The sequence below is a fragment of the Trichosurus vulpecula genome, chromosome 2, assembly GCF_011100635.1.
Source record: "Trichosurus vulpecula isolate mTriVul1 chromosome 2, mTriVul1.pri, whole genome shotgun sequence".
Lineage (NCBI taxonomy): Eukaryota > Metazoa > Chordata > Mammalia > Diprotodontia > Phalangeridae > Trichosurus > Trichosurus vulpecula.
In genome coordinates, this window is record NC_050574.1 from 355,819,625 (window position 1) to 355,835,986 (window position 16,362).

Below are 16,362 nucleotides of genomic sequence, written 5' to 3' on the forward strand. Positions count from 1 at the left end.
CAAAATGACTCAGGGTTTTGAGATTCCCTGGAACTATTTCATTTAGTGAATAGTGGAGGCTACCATCAGGATCACTACTCAACTTACTGTGTGGCCTTGAAATGGTCTTATTTCTTATTTACTTTCAAATTCATGATTCCAACAGCTTTTCATCTCAACAATATTTTTTTTAATTTTAGTTCAGAACTTTGATTTTATTGGTTGTTGTTGTTGTGTTTGTCCTCGTTTTCGAAGAGGACCAAGACATCAGGGAAATGATGACATGACTTGCAGCTGACTTTGATTTCAGTGAGGGAGACCTATGCAAGGTCACCAACCTCAATTTCTCCTCCAGAGCCATCTGGGTCCAGGGGCCAGATATTCATCAGGATGACTGGAGATGGCTCAGGATGCAATGGGAGACTCTGACATTTTCAGCCTAAGGCCTTTTCAGTATGGGAAGCTTAAGAGTGCTCTGGGTAGATTGTTGGACTTGGAGACAAGAAGACTTGAATTCAAATCCTGTCTTAGGCACTGACTAGCTGTGTGACCCTAAGTAAGCCATTTTAACTCTCTCAGCCTCAGTTTTCTCCTCTGAAAAATGAAGGAGTAGGACATGATGCCATTTAAGGTCCCATTCAACTCCAGATCTATGATCTTATGAATTCAATATGAAGACTGTCTCCATTAAGGCAGACCTATAACTCATATGTAACTGATAGAACTGGCACTTTAAGAGTTTCTTGGAGCAACTAAGAAGCTAAACAACCTACTAATGTGAATACAACTAGTTGGTATGTGTAATATCAAGTTATCATGAGTAGGTTGGAAGACCCCAAGGCAAGCAATCACCCCACCTGTAGTCCCCTGAATCATTACTGGTCTCCCTCAAGGAGTTGTCCTGACCTGTATCTCACCACTGGACCCCTGAGGACTCTGGAGAAGAGGGTAAGGCTAATGATTTTTCCCATTTCTGCCTCACTTAAATTTAGTTTCACTTGCAAGTCAAGATATTTCCCTCCAGATTTCATTGGTCCTCTTTGTTTGTTTGTTTGTTTGTTTGTTTTTGCAGGGGGGAAGGCAGGGCAATTGGGGTTAAGCGACTTGCCCAAGGTCACATAGCTAGTAAAAGTGTCAAGTGTCTGAGGTTGGATTTGAAGTCAGGTACTGCTGACTCCAGGGCCGGTGCTCTACTCACTGTGCCACCTAGCTGCTCCTCATTCAACAATCTGTGAGTAGTAGTAGCTGCCCCCTCCAGGGAACCCAACAGGCCAGTTCCAGGTGGACAATGCTACCATCTCCTCCTCCTCTTCTTCCTCTTTCTCCTCCTCTTCCTCCTTTTCTTCCTTTTCCTCCTTCCACATGGGGAATTATACCTTTACATGTGAGTGCTCTGTCCTAAGAAACGTTAATTTTGATCACTTATACTTCATGTGATATCTTGGAGTTTGGGGGCTAGATTCTTTTTCTTCTCTACTTATTTATTTTATCATTATTTTATTTTCTACTGTTTTTAACTGGGACAATTAATTCTATTGTCGCATGTAGTTTTTATTTATGATTCTTTGAAATATAGCTCTGAAAAACCAGGCTTTGATAAAGTCCATTGAGATTCAAATGGAGCAACTTGACTTGACTATGCCTTTAAACCCAAATCACTCTGGCTCTCACTGATTGGTTAATAATAGGCCCCAGCCCAAACCTCACTTGCCCATTGTTTTGGTTTCTATGGCTCAGAGTGAGTGTAAAAAGCTCCTGCTTCCGTTCTGGCCAGAAACTCTGAGGGTCTTCCCCTCCCTGATTCTTTTGTGGAGGGGAAATAGGCCTTCTTTTACCTCAATTCTTAACTAGCTTTTAACTCCTCAATGGATGTTGCCTCAGACAGTCTAAGACCTGAGAAAGACCTTAGTTTTAAAAGGCCACTTCTCCCTCCTCATCCTGGGCCATCACCAGTTGTCCTGACCTATGTCTTGCCACTGGACTGAGATGACCCTGGAGGAGAGAGTGGGGATGATGACTTTGAACAGCACTGCCTCACTTAAATCTAATTTACTTGCAAGTCAAGGCATCACCTTCCTGATATCATTGGTCCTCTTTGAGAAGAAAGATTGAACAACGGGGACACAGCCAACTGGTCTCCCTCAGAGAAACTCCAACTTTTAGTTGACCTAGAGAAAACAAGAAATAAAGGAGAGGCCTTTCTACCATTCAGTGTTTTAGCCCAGGTCTAAAGACCCTAGTGCCATGTCCCTATAGCCCCACAACCTGTGAGCATTGCTAATAAATACTGTACTTTGCTTATAACCTGATCCCCTCTCTGTATCCTTTTCTCTCTTGACCCCACTGGTGTCAGAAACTAAAATTCCTGGGTTTGCATCAGGAAACCTTCCCATGGATCATTCGCTATTTCCTAGGACTGGATGAAGCCTTCTCAGCAGCCACATCTACTTCTCAAACTCATTAGAAAGAAGAGAGCAAAGTTGGGAAGATAGTATTCCTGACCCAACAACAAGAACACTTCACCTTTCCGTTTGACAACAGAATTGGTGGTAGGGTGCTTCCCTCTGAAACCTCGTGCTCCTCTGATTGGAAGTAAAGGGAAGGATCCTTCACATTGTCTAAGGCAGGATAAATTGAGTTTTTCCTGTTTCTAATGCCAGACTTCTATCATCAGGCTGCCTTTAACTTTTCAGTAACATTTTAAAATCCCAATGAATAACAGCAATAGTAACAACTAGCATTTATATAACACTTTAAGGTATGCAGAACACTTTAAGTGTTATCTCCTTTGATCTTCACAACCCTGTGAGGTAGGTGTTATTAGCATCCATATGAGGAAACTGAGGCAGAAAAACATCAATTGACTTTCCCAGGGTCACATGGCTAGTAAGTGTTTGAGGTTATATGCATTTATTCTGCTCAAACTCCAGATGTGGTAAAACTTGGACATGGACAATTTTCAATATAGGTACCCTACATTCAAAGACTGGAGAGCCCAGTAGAATGAACTGAATTGCTAGATTACAAAATCTCATTGAAAGAAGTTAAAATGTTATACTTATTTGAGGGCATTAACCTAATAGCTATTTAAATAACATAAAACCTGCTTTAATACCTGAACACTAGGTATGACTATACATACACAAATAACCCTATTTTTATCTTCAATTTAACTGGTTAGTTGCCCAGACCTTTCTAAAAAGGCCAATTTATGTGATTGATGTAGCATCAAAACCCTGTAAGAGCCCCTGGGATGGCTGACTGATTGGGAAGAGTGAGATAACCTAATGAGCAAACCAGCCAAGGAGAGATCGCCTACTGGGCCAGCTGCTTTAAGGTCATTTATTCTGTTTCCAGGGAGAGTTTTACTTGCTGTAGTTTTCAGACATATTAAAAGAGAATCCCAATAACAATCTCCATGAAAAAACAGAGATCTGACCCAGACCATGACAAGGCTCTGTGCTTTTCTCTTAGGGCTTTTGAAGCTACTGGCCAATTCCCTTATCTTTAAAATGTGGGATTAGTCTAGATCAAGATTTAGACTGGGGTCTATGAAGTTGTTTAGATAGATAGAGAAAGAGCTAGAGCCAGAGAGAGAGAGAGAGAGAGAGAGAGGGAGGGAGAGAGAGAGCCAGAGAGAGACAGAGACAGACAGAAAGAGAGAGACAGAGACAGAGAGAAAGAGACAGAGAGAGAGACAGAGAAAAACAGAGAGAGAGAGAGAGAGAGAGAGAGAAATGATTATATTTTAATAGAAATTATTTCCTTTGTCATCCTATGTATTTAATTTTATACATTTAAAAACAGTATTCTGAGAAGCAGTCTATAAGTTTCACCAGACTACCAAAGGGATCCATGACTCAAAAAATACTAAGAATCCCCAAACCATATGACAATAGTTGGTACCTTCCTTTCTGCTCTGACTTTCTGTGATTCTTTGCCTTTCATTCATCAAATTAAGAGAAACCTAACTGTAGGAATAGGGAAGCATTGTATTGGCAATGTTGTAGTTAGAAGTAAAAAAAAAAACTTATTTAGACTTAATAGTCAGTGAATGCAATATTTGTATTTGTCATTTCAATCTTTATGCATGAAACCATATTGCCTTCCATAAAGCCATTCTGCCAACATAAACAGTGAGAGTCTGCTTACAGCTCAGAGTCCAAGGGTAATAGGTTTGGAGTCAAAGGGCCTGGATTCAAATCTCAATTCTGACACACTAGCTGTGTGACTGTGGCCATACAACCCAATCTGTCCTAGCCTTTATTTTCTTTAGCTGTAAAATGAGGCAATTAAATAGGATGCTCTCAAAGGTCCCTTCTGGTCTAAATCTATGCCCTTATGATTCTATGATCTGGAGTTCCTAAAACTCTAGGTCTGCTAGAAAGATCACTGGTTAACTAATCGTTATTATCTCTAATGTGGGGCAGCTAGGTGGCCTGATAAGAGTGTTGGGCCTAGAGTATGGAAGACTCATCTTCCTGAGTCCAAATTCAGTTTCAGACACTTACTAAGCTGTGTGACCCTGGGCAAGTCACTTAACCCTGTTTGCCTCAGTTTCCTTATCTGTAAAATGAGCTGGAGAAGGAAATGGCAAACCACTCCAGTCTCTTTGCCAAGAAAACCCCAAATGGGGTCATGAAGAATCAGACATTATAAAAAAGGGCTAGAAAAAATTATCTCTACTCCATGGAAGAATTCTATACCTTCTACCCTCCTATTGAGAACATATAAATAATAATGCCTGGCACTCATTTTCCCTCATTGTAAGAGGGATGATAGTAACTGAATAAATGGCTGTCTAGGGCGGGAAAGTGCTCATGATGCACATTTTTAAGTTTAATCTGATTTATTAACATTTTCTCCATAACTTTCTTAAATCTAGACAATTAACAATACAATAATTCAAGTCCTAATTTGTAACATTTGCCTTTTTCTGAAATATTAATGTACAAACTAAAAATTTAACAGTTGCTACCATGAGCTGATTATGACCTGGCTCCAGCACATTGGTGCTCCACTGCAATAGAGAACTTTGGCCTCTGGGTAAAAACTCATTCCTCAGTCCAGTGAACATTTAGTCTGGTGATTTCACACTAATCCCTGGAAGACCAAGCACTAGTTATTCTCATAGGCATCTGGTCATTGCCCTGGTAGCTGCTCCCTTCCACGTTCAAAAGATGTCTTTGATGGTAAGGCCTTTATTGGTGATTGTATGGCTAACTGTTCAGAACTCACTAAGTCACTAAGTCAGCTACACCATGCAGTATCTTTACCCCCATCTCAATGCCCATTTGCTGAACATAGATTCACTAATGCTTTCTTGGTTCAGAATTAATTCTTAGATTCATCCAAAGTATAGAGCCCTAGGCACTAAATCCTTATTGGTCATATGCTATAGCCAGCTCATACCTGCATTCACCTTTCCATTGCCTTCTCTATGATAGTCTTTTACAGGTCAGCAAAAATAATTGTGTCCTATGTCCTCTAACCACATAAGCCACTATACATCACAAAAATGATTAGTTAGAATGGGAATTTGTCAGACACACTCCACCACCTCCTCCACAGCTTACCACTAAGCCTTCTGCCATGATGGACTACCCAGCCACAGTCTCATACTGTTGTTCTAAGGTCTCTGTCTCTCCTCACTTCCCAATACTTCTGTGTTTCTCCCTTCCTGTTCAACTGAGGAAACCTTTTGTGCTATCTGTTTCAAGCACAGAAACTCCTATACCCATGGGTTTCCTGTAGTGTACCATGACAAATAGGCAGATTGTGCCATAGTGACAGCCTTTCATTAATACTTCAACATTTCAAGGACCTGTAATTCTATTGGTGCAATACTATTTTCACCCACACAGCTCACAACCCTTCTATAACTTAATAGATGATATCTGAAAGTTGCTGTGGCTGAAAAATTCATTACCCTATGACCAGCCTTAGTGATGGCCCTCTCTGAGCTTATCTAGGCTATTCCCTGAACATCTGACATCCAGTCCAATCAGGGCCACACTCAAAGCTTTTCTAACTTGGTAGAATCAATGAAATCTTATTCTCCACTGTCATAACTTTCCAGAACCCAAGTTTGCTTCCACAATGCGGCATCTAATTTAGACTTCAGCAGAAGCAGTTAGAAGTCCTTTTCCTCTTTACTAATGTGCTATGTGATGTCCAAGGGAGGTTATTATTAGCAAGTGCAATCAGAAAGGCTTTAAGGAGGGGATATTTGAGTTGGACTTTTAAAGGGTAAATTCCATCTGCAGAGAGAAGGAAGGGGGCATTCCAGGGACAGGAAACAATATGAGCAAAGATATGGAAGCAGGACAGTTGAGAGTATTCTGGTCTAGAATGATGGTAGGGAAAGATTAGGGAGTCAGATAGAAGATGATGGTAGAAGATGGCATGAAAAGATTAGGGAGCAGATAGAAGAATAGCAAATGTAACTATGTAATCTCAAGCAACAAAGAGTTTATTAATGTTCTAATTCTAAAGAGGGCCTATGGTAAGTTGCTTCTATTGCTTCATCTAGTTTCTCTTTATCCGCCTCAACCAACGTGTCTCAGCCTTTTCAAGGACTTTTAAAAAAACTTCTTTTGCAAATTTTAGTTTCATGTTCTTCAAGAAGGAAAGAATTCTTGATAATAAAAGGGATATGCACCATCCTATAGTTTTCCAGTCTTTATCCGTCTGGTTAATGTTTCAAATTCCAGCTCAATTTCCCTGTCCGGTCTAGGGTATTGTGTTGGTGTTTAACTAAGAAAAAGACGAAAAGATGAAAAAAAAAGCTTTAGTGAACGGCAAGAAACCTAGCTCACAAAATGAATGTGTAAAGACCTTTTAGAACTGCCTTCCTTCCTAAGAGACTGACATCCCAAGCATCAACTTAGTCCTACATAAATGAAAAGCATGAAAAACTCAAGCTGCTGCTATCTTAATAACTAAAGGAGAAGAGGTTTTCATTTTTTAGTCTGATTTATGCTGCTTTCACTGATGTTTCTATTTTACAGTCTTCCCTTTTTTAAGAGTACTTACTTTATAAGGACTTCAAAGACTATTCTGGGAATTAAGCAAGTCTCTGCTTTTATGGTGCTACTGACTTAATAATTAATCAAGAAATAATTAACTCCTATATGCTCTGCACCCAAGTAGGAACTAAACATTGTGTTAACATATCCTACCATTGATAGACTATGTACCTGGAGTTATTTTTCTAGTCATTAATCAGTCAACAAGCATTTATTAAGCATTTACTATGTGCCAAGCCCTATTTTAGGCACTGGGGATAAAGACACAAAGACGAAACAGCCCCTACCCCCATGGAGTTTACATACTACCTAATTAAGGTGAGATGACCTACTGAAGGATCATTCTTCTCCCCTTACCTGTTCCCTCCCCTGGCATATACACTTATGCAAGACTGATGAACGTGTTTACTTTTGTGAGACACACAGTTTGCATAACACAAAGATAAGCCTGAGAAAAGTGATAGCGAAAGATTAGAGAATGTCACATTTTGTGGTCATTTTTTCCACGGTATAACATGCCATTTGGCATTTGAGGACTGAAAGACTGTCCTCCTATTGGAAGATTATAAATAGTAAGGGCTGACACTCATTTTTCCCTTGTGGTAACCTACTGTCAGGGGGTGTGATGGTAAATGATTAACAACCAGTTTTCTAGAAAAATAATACAGTGTATATAAGACATACTTTTAAGTTTAATCAGTGCTATTACTATTTTCTGCATCATTTTCCTAAGTCTAGACAATCAACAAAATGATAAAGAAATCCCTAATTTGTAGCTTGTTAATTTGTGGCTATGTTAATTTTAAGTTAAAGGATTTTAGAAAATACTAATGCTTTGAAAGACTCAAAATTTCAGTATAGTGTCCCATGGCTGTGACACCTTAGTGAGTGTGTGTGTGTGTGTGTGTGTGTGTATGTGTGTGTGTGTGTGTTTTGGGAGAGCAGGAGGAGGAAGTCAACCTTATGCTCCTAAGTCTAGTTCTCAGAGGGCAATATTGATGGAATCTTTGCCCTGATAAGGGAGCCCCACAGTGTGATGAGGCTCTTCGATCGATAAAATTCATATGTCCCTAAGCCTCTCAAAATTGGCACTTCTTTTAGTCTCTTTAGGGGTGTAGGAGTAAAGGAAATCTCTCCACCAAGTTGGAAGTAAAATGTGAACTTTGAAAAAGTAGAGGCAGACATTTGCTGAGTAGACTTAAGTAGCTGCTCCAATCAGGTAATATATAACGATGGAGAGCTCCATGAGGGAAGAGACTGTATCTTGTTCATTTTTGTATCCCCTTCCCCCACCACACTCACTATTTAGTCTTCATATACATACCTACACATGTTGGAAAAAGGAATGAAATGTAATTACTTCTTACTTAAATTAATGGTCTTTCTTCTTCTGGCGCAGCAAGGTGGTTCAAAAGATACAGAGCTAGGCCTGGAATCAGGAAGACCGGCATCTCAATCTAGTCTCAGACATACATTTACTACCTGTATGACTCTGGGTAAGCCCTTAACCACTGATTGCCTCAGTTTCCTCAACTGTAAAATAGGAATAATCACATCTTTTACCTCAAAGGGTGGTTGTAAGGATCAAATGAGATCATATTTATGTAAAGTGCTTGGCATAGTGCCTGACACATAGTAGTCACTATATTAATGCTTATTCCTTCTCCCTTCCCCTCCTTCCTAACCTTCTTGAAGACCGAGACAGTTTCAATTTTTTAAATTCCTAGACCCAACTCCTAGCAAAGTATCTATACGCAGTAGGCATTTAAATGTTTGTTGATTAAAACATTGTTGACCTATTACCATTTAACTATCTACTGTCCTACCTAGTTATCAGAAGAGCAGAAAAGTTCTTATCCCCTGCTGCTCCCCTGGTGAGAAAAGAGCAAATAAAGTTGAGGTAAAAGGAAGGATATGAAATGTTCTCTAATCTGTATAAATCAGTCTCATCAGTGGCTAGGCTTTAGGTAGATTAGGACCAGAAAACTCTCTTCTGTAAACTCATCTAATTTCAATGCTTTTGTGAGGATTGTCTTCCTTCAGTTTTCAAGTAAAGGTTTATTTTGAAAAATCCCAACCTTTCTCAACTGAATTAAAAAGGAAAAGGATTTAATAATGTATTCCTTGATTCCCTAAAGTGGTGGTGGTACCATGATCAGCCTGGCTCAGGGAGACAGGAAGAAAGTGGGCCATGGGGCAAAAGGTGAATGGTCACTCAACTGTGGTCCCTGCCTAGAAAATGCCATCCCAAAGGTATTATAAAGCAGCAATCATCAAAACTAGTTGTTACTGGCTAAGAAATAGAGTGGTGGATCAGTGGAATGGGTTAGGCACAAAAGACACAGTGGTCAATGACCATAGTAATCTACAGTTTGTTAAACCCCACCACTTCAGCTTCTGCAATAAGAACTCACTATCTAACAAAAACTGCTGGGAAAACTGTAAAATAGTATGTGTAACAACAACATTGCTAGCAGCTGCCATGGAGGTGTAAGACCAATAACAGCAGCACACAGGAGGGCTGCTAGCACTGGTTCTTTGATCTGTTTTTCTAAGGAAAGCAACTCTAAGGGGTTAACAATCTCACTTTAATTAAACACACATATATCATTCACTTAGTCAGAGGAAAAAGTCAGCACTCTGAACTACTCTTAGGTACCACATCACACCTATCAGATTGGCTAACATGACAACAGGAAAATGATATATGTTGGAGAAGATGTTGGAAAATTGGAACAATAGGAGTTGTGGACTGATCCAACCATTCTGAAGAGCAATTTGGAACTATGCCCAAAGGACTATAAAACTGTGCATACCTTTTGACCCAGCAATACCACTTCTAGGGCCTATATTCCAAAGAGATCATAACAATGGAAAAAGGACCCACATGTACAAAAATGTTTACAGCAGCTGTCTTTGTAGGGGCCAATAATTGGAAATTAAGGGGATGCCCATTAATTGGGGAATGGCTGAACAAGTGGTGGTATTTGAATATAATGGAATACTATTGTTCCATGAGAAAAGATAAGCAAGCGGACTTCAAAAAAACCTGGAAAGACTTACATGAACTGATGCTGAATGAAGTGAGCAGAACCAAGAGAACATTTTACATAGCAACAGCAACATTGCACAATGATTAACTTTGATAGACTTGGCTCTTCTCAGCAATGCTAGGATCTAAGACAACTCCAAAAGACTTATGATGGAAAATGCTATCCAGAGCCAGAAAAAGAACTATGGAATCTGAATGCAGATCAAAGCATATTTTTTGCTCTCTCTTTTTGTTGTTTCTTCTTTCTTGTGGTTCCTCCCATTGGTTCTAATTCTTCTTTACAACATTACTAATGTGAAAATATGCTTAATATCAATGCATATGTAGAGCCTGTCAGATTACATACTGCCTTGGGGAGGGGGAGAAAATTTAGAACTCAAAATCTTGTGGAAGTGAATGTTGAAAACTACAAATAAGTTAATTAATTTTTTAAAAGTTAAAAAAAAAAGAAAATGCCATCCAAAAATTCATTTACATTTATAAGGTACACTAGGTCTACAAAGTGCTTCATATCCATTATCTCATTTGAGCTTCTCGACAACACTATCAGGATAGATGGTATATTATTAACCCCATTTCACTGATTAAAGATCTAGGGCTCAAAAAATTTTAAATGACTTGAATATGGACACATGATTTATAAATGTCAAGACAGCTACTGGAACCCACATCTTCTAAATCTGATTACAGTATTCTTTGCCCTGCACCAGGTAGGAACACCCCACCAGACTCTTTTATGAAGAGCTGGGCCTGTCCCTTCAGAGGAATGTGTCTCCCCTTCGTTCCAGTTCTTTGTCTAAGCCTTCAGTTATCCTTCTCTCTGATGACAGAAGGAAATGATTTGTATGCACATTTGGACATGTCTCTACTTATTTTTTTTTGTAAAAGTATTTCCTTAATTGTAACAATTTGAGTTCAAGAAAGGTTCTAGTGAAGGCTAAAGTACCCATTCCTCTCACTGAAAATGCACACTCCATCTTAGTGCTCTCTGGGAAGTTATGACTTTTTTTTTTTGCAAGCAGCAAACCCACAAATACTTGTGGAGAATTTATTATATAAAGTAGCCTGCCAAAAGCAGACCTTTTAACAAAAACATGTATATTTCCATACTTCAAAACTCCCCCACATCCTTTAGGTTTCTTGTTATTTATTAATAAACAAGAATGCTTCTGAGTAGTTTATGGTTTTCAGTAAGCACTTTATGGAAAATTAGTCCTGAACACTGTATGTAGATTTTTCTCCAGAGACTTATAATAAATTTGACCCAGACATGGGTAAAGAATTTGTCTCCAGTTTCCTGTAGTACAATTTTTTTTTTAAAAAAAAGATGAAGAAAACATTGTGCTCTTTTACATGTAGGACATTGTGTGTTCTGGTCTTTCTTAGTCAAAGGGATTCCATTCTGACCTTGTGTGAGTCTCTTCACCTTCTCTTAGTCTCAGTTTCTCTACTTAAAAGGAAGGGTGTTGGTTCAGAAAGGGGGTCCTTAACCTTTTTTGTTATTTGCTTGCTTCATCAAACTCTTTGCTAGTCTGATGAAACCAATGGACCCCTTCTCAGAATCATATTTTTAAATGCATACAGGATTACCAAGGAAACCAATTATATTGAAAAATGGCATTTTTTTAAAAAGTTTATAGACCTCCAGGTTAAAAACCCTGAAACTAGATAGTTTTTCAGGTCCTATCCAATTGTCACATTCTATGACTTTCTGATTGCCCTAGAATTGCAAATCTAGAGCTGAAAGAGACCTTAGCTTCCCTTGAATTGCATCCATTCCCATGCTTTTACAGATGGGGCCACTGAGGCTCAGAGAGGTTAAGTATCTTGTTAAAGGTCAAAGTGCAAGTTCAGGACACTTCCCACGGCAACATACTACCTATCTTTAGCATAACCCTATGGTGGGAATCCATTCCTGGGCTCCTAGACAAGGCTACACTTGAACTTTTTGTCCTTTCTTTGAGGCTCTAAAAGATGGCACATCTCCATTCTCTTTTGAAAAATAATCTACTATTTGGCAATTCTTTATGCCAGGAGTACTTTCTAACTAATAATATAAAATCTATCCTGTTGCTTATTTAAGCAATTATCCTTTTGTCCTATTGTTATAGATGCAGAAAAGCTTACCACCATTTTCTGCCTAGTAAACCTTTCATGACTATTTTTAAGAAACCTCTGAGTTTTCTTTTCTCTAGGGGTTCTGAGCCTAATTCTTTTAAAATTTTCATAAGTCTGATTTTCTTGCCTTTAATTATCTTTTCTCTTTTTCTAGTGTAAGCTCCCTATAATTCTTAGCATTGCTCTTAAATAATGCATCTTTTTCTTTACTCTACACCCTTTAGGGAATGTTTTAAGAATTTCTGAGGATAATGGTACGATTGCCCAGTTTATTTTATACTTTATACTTTCTATATTTTAAACTTAGATGGGAAGTTCCAATATCAGTCTTGCTCATGCATACTCATCTCTTAAGTCCTACATCAATATGACAAGTTTAATCAGTTCTTATTGGCACAGCTTGTTATACTATAATTGTACAATCTCTGCTGGTCTCACAAGTTTTGTTCTGATTTGTTTGGACCACTTCCTTCCTTTTTTAAAAACAACATGAAGAAAGATGATATCTGCATTCAGAGGAAGAACTGATAAATAAAGCTATGTATAGAATAATTTTATATACATATATGCGTGTGTTTATATATGTGTGTGTGTGTGTGTGTGCACGTGTGTGTCTTATGGAAGCTATCTCTATGGTGGGGGTGGGTTAGAAAAAGGAAAAAAAATTACATGATAACTTTGTTGTATGTTTGGAGAGAATAGCAAGTTGTACATGGTAGCTTTGCAGTCTCGTTGCAATCATCTTTTTTATTGTACTATGTTATGGAAATGCTTGTTTTGTTCTGTGAACTAAAAAAAATTTGTAATGCAAAACAAATAAACACAAAAAAAAACACAAACAGTATGGAACTTTCATCTTGTTTCTCTACTTACATACCTCCTAAGGTTATACATTTCTATACAATTCACACTTTCATAGCACACTGATGCTTTACAGAGCATTGTTGCTCAAAGTGAGGTGTTTTCCTCACAACAGCATTAGGAGATAGGTAATGGAAGTATTATTATCTTTATTTGTCTGATAGGGAAACAGCATCATACTGGTGAGTGGCTTGCCCAACTCCCACCATGTACAACCCAAATCTCTAAGGTTTGGGCCAGCTCTCTTTTCACTATAGCATGCTGTTTATGTACCACTTCAGTTAGCCAGGCCCCCTCTAACCTTTCCAGTCTTCTTATATCTTACATCCTCACCCCCATCTGTTCTGTAATTCAGTGACGCTGGACTCCTTGTGCTGTTCCTTGCACAAGACACTCCATCTCCAGACCCCATATACTAGCCATTTTCACTGACTGTTCTCTATGCCTGAAATACTTCATCTCCACCTCCTACCTTCCCTGGCTTCCTTCAAGTCCCAGCTGATATTGCATCTTTTACCTGAAGCTTTTCCAGATCCCTCTTAATGCTAGTGCCTTCACTCTGAGATTGTCTTCAACTTATCGTGTATTATCTGGTTTGTATATCGTTGTTTTTATCTTGTCTCCTCTGTTAGACTCTGAGCTCATTGAGGAGACTAATTTTGCCTTTTTTCACATCTTCAACACTTAGCATATTGCCTGTCCCATAAAAGCCACTTGATAAATGCTTATGGACTTGCTGACTTCTTTAGCCTCTTCTAGGGGTTTAACATTGCCTTTTCCTCTATACATACCTTTGAGGTTAGAGGCCATTTTATTTCATCCTCCACTCAGAGCCTAGCCCAGTGTTTAGCCTAGCTCTTAAGAAATGCTTGTTAAATAAAACGTGTTACTTTTAATCAAAGTCATTGATAAAAATGTCAAATCATAAGAATTAGACCTACAGGGGAATTTAGTTTTTAGCCCAACCTTCTAATTTTACAGGCAAAGAAAACAAGGCCCAGAGTCTCAAGTGATTTGATTTATCAAGGAATGTATGATTAACATCACATACATTGCAAGAATAACAAGAATTCAAGGTCTTCTCACTTCAAAGCCAGTTTTTTTTTAATTTCCCCTACTATGCCTTCCATGAATTCTGTGAAAATGTTTCTGTTTTCACCCTTCTAGGTCACTGAAAATAAATGTCAAACAACACCAGGCCTAGGGCTGACTCTAGTAGAGACACTGATATTGTCCCAAATGGACATCAATAACAATGGAAGGAAAATAATCTTCTTTCTAAGCACTGTGCATTAGCTGGGTCTTGACAACATTTTAATATCAAATACCTAATTAGAATTAAATTAAATTGCATTTAGTGCTCCTCCAAGAATTATTGGACTACCTGAAAGCCATGATGAAGGAAAAAGCCTGGACATCTTTCAAGAAATTATCAAAGAAAACTACTCTGATGTATTAGAACCAGAGGGCAAAGTAGAAATTGAAAGAATCCACCAATCACCACCTGAAAGAGATCCTGAAATGAAAACTGCCAGGAATATGAGAGCCAAATTTGAGTGCTCACGGATCAAGGAGAAAGTATTGCAAGAAGCCAAAAAGAAACAATTCAAATATCATGGAGCTAAAACCAGAATTACATAGGATTTAGAACCTTCCACATTAAAGAGCCAAAGGGTTTGGAATATGATATACTAGAAGGCAAAGGAGTTAAGATTATGACCAAGAATCAACTACCCAGCAAAATTGAAGCAAATCTTTGGGGCAAGGGGAGAATGGGCACTTAATGAAAAAGAGGATTTTCAAACATTTCTAATTAAAAGACCAGAGCTGAATAAAAAATTTGGCCTCCAGTGGTGGGGAGCCAAGATGGCGGCAGGAAAGCAGGGACCTGCTTAAGCTCTCCCCCAGGTCCCTCCAAACACCTATAAAATTGGGTCTGAAAAAATTCTAGAGCTGCAGAACCCACAAAATAGCAGAGAGAAGCAGGGCTCCAGCCCAGGAAAGCCTGGATGGTCACTGGGAAGGGTCTATCACATGGAGCTGGGAGCAGAGTGGAGCACAGCCCAGTGTGGGCCATCCCAGGACCAACCAGACTGGGAGCCAGGTGGAACAGAGGGTAGGGCCCTGAATCATTGAGCTGTGGCAGTTACCAGACTTCTCAACCCACAAACGCCAAAGACAACAGAGAAGGTTAGTGGAAAAATTGCTAGAGTGAAAGGAGTTCACGGTCAGCCCTAGCCCTGGGGACGTGGAAGTGGTGCAGCTCTAGGACTGCTTCCAGAGCTCCAGCTGCAGTTGCTTCTGGCCCCAGGCCCACCCTGTGGGAGGAATTAAGTGGCAGATCAGAGCAGGAGTGCAGAGCCTGCATGGATCTGGGTCGAGATGTGGGTTGGTGGTTCTTGGGGGAAAAACACTGGTGTGGCAGAGTTTGCTATGTAGAAGTAGCTCTGAAAACAGCAGCACAGCCCCTTAAGCTTGGGACAAAGCACGCTGTACTCTACAAGCAGTCATAAGCTGACAAAAAGCTCAAGGGTCAAGTAGTTGGCTGAGAACATGAACAGGCAGTGAAAACAGACTCAGATTCAGACTCAGACTCTGGAATCTTTCTTTGGTGACAAAGAAGATCAAATCATACAGCCAGAAGAAGTCAACAGAGTCAAAGAGCCTACATCAAAAGCCTCCAAGAAAAATATGAATTGGTCTCAGGCCATGAAGAGCTCAAAAAGGATTTGGAAAAGCAAGTAAGAGAAGTAGAAGAAAAAATTGGGAAGGGAAATGAGAGTGATGCAAGAAAACCATGAAAAACAAGTCAATGACTTGCTAAAGGAGACCCCCAAAAAATACTGAAGAAAATAACACCTTAAAAAATAGACTAATTCAAATGGCAAAAGAGCTCCAAAAAGCCAATGAGGAGAAGAATACCTTGAAAGGCAGAATCAGCCAAACGGAAAAGGAGGTCCAAAAGACCACTGAAGAAAATACTACCTTAAAAATTAGATTGGAGCAAGTGGAAGCTAGTGACTTGATGAGAAATCAAGATATTATAAAACAGAACCAAAGGAATGAAAAAATGGAAGACAATGTGAAATATCTCATTGGAAAAACCACTGACTTGGAAAATACATCCAGGAGAGAGAATTTAAAAATTATTGGACTACCTGGAAGCCATGATCAAAAAAAGAGCCTAGATATCATCTTTCAAGAAATTATCAAGGAGAATTGCCCTGATATTCTAGAGCCAGAGGATAAAATAGAAATTGAAAGAATCCATAGGTCGCCTCTTGAAAAAAGATCCCCAAAAGAAAACTCCTAGGAATATTGTTG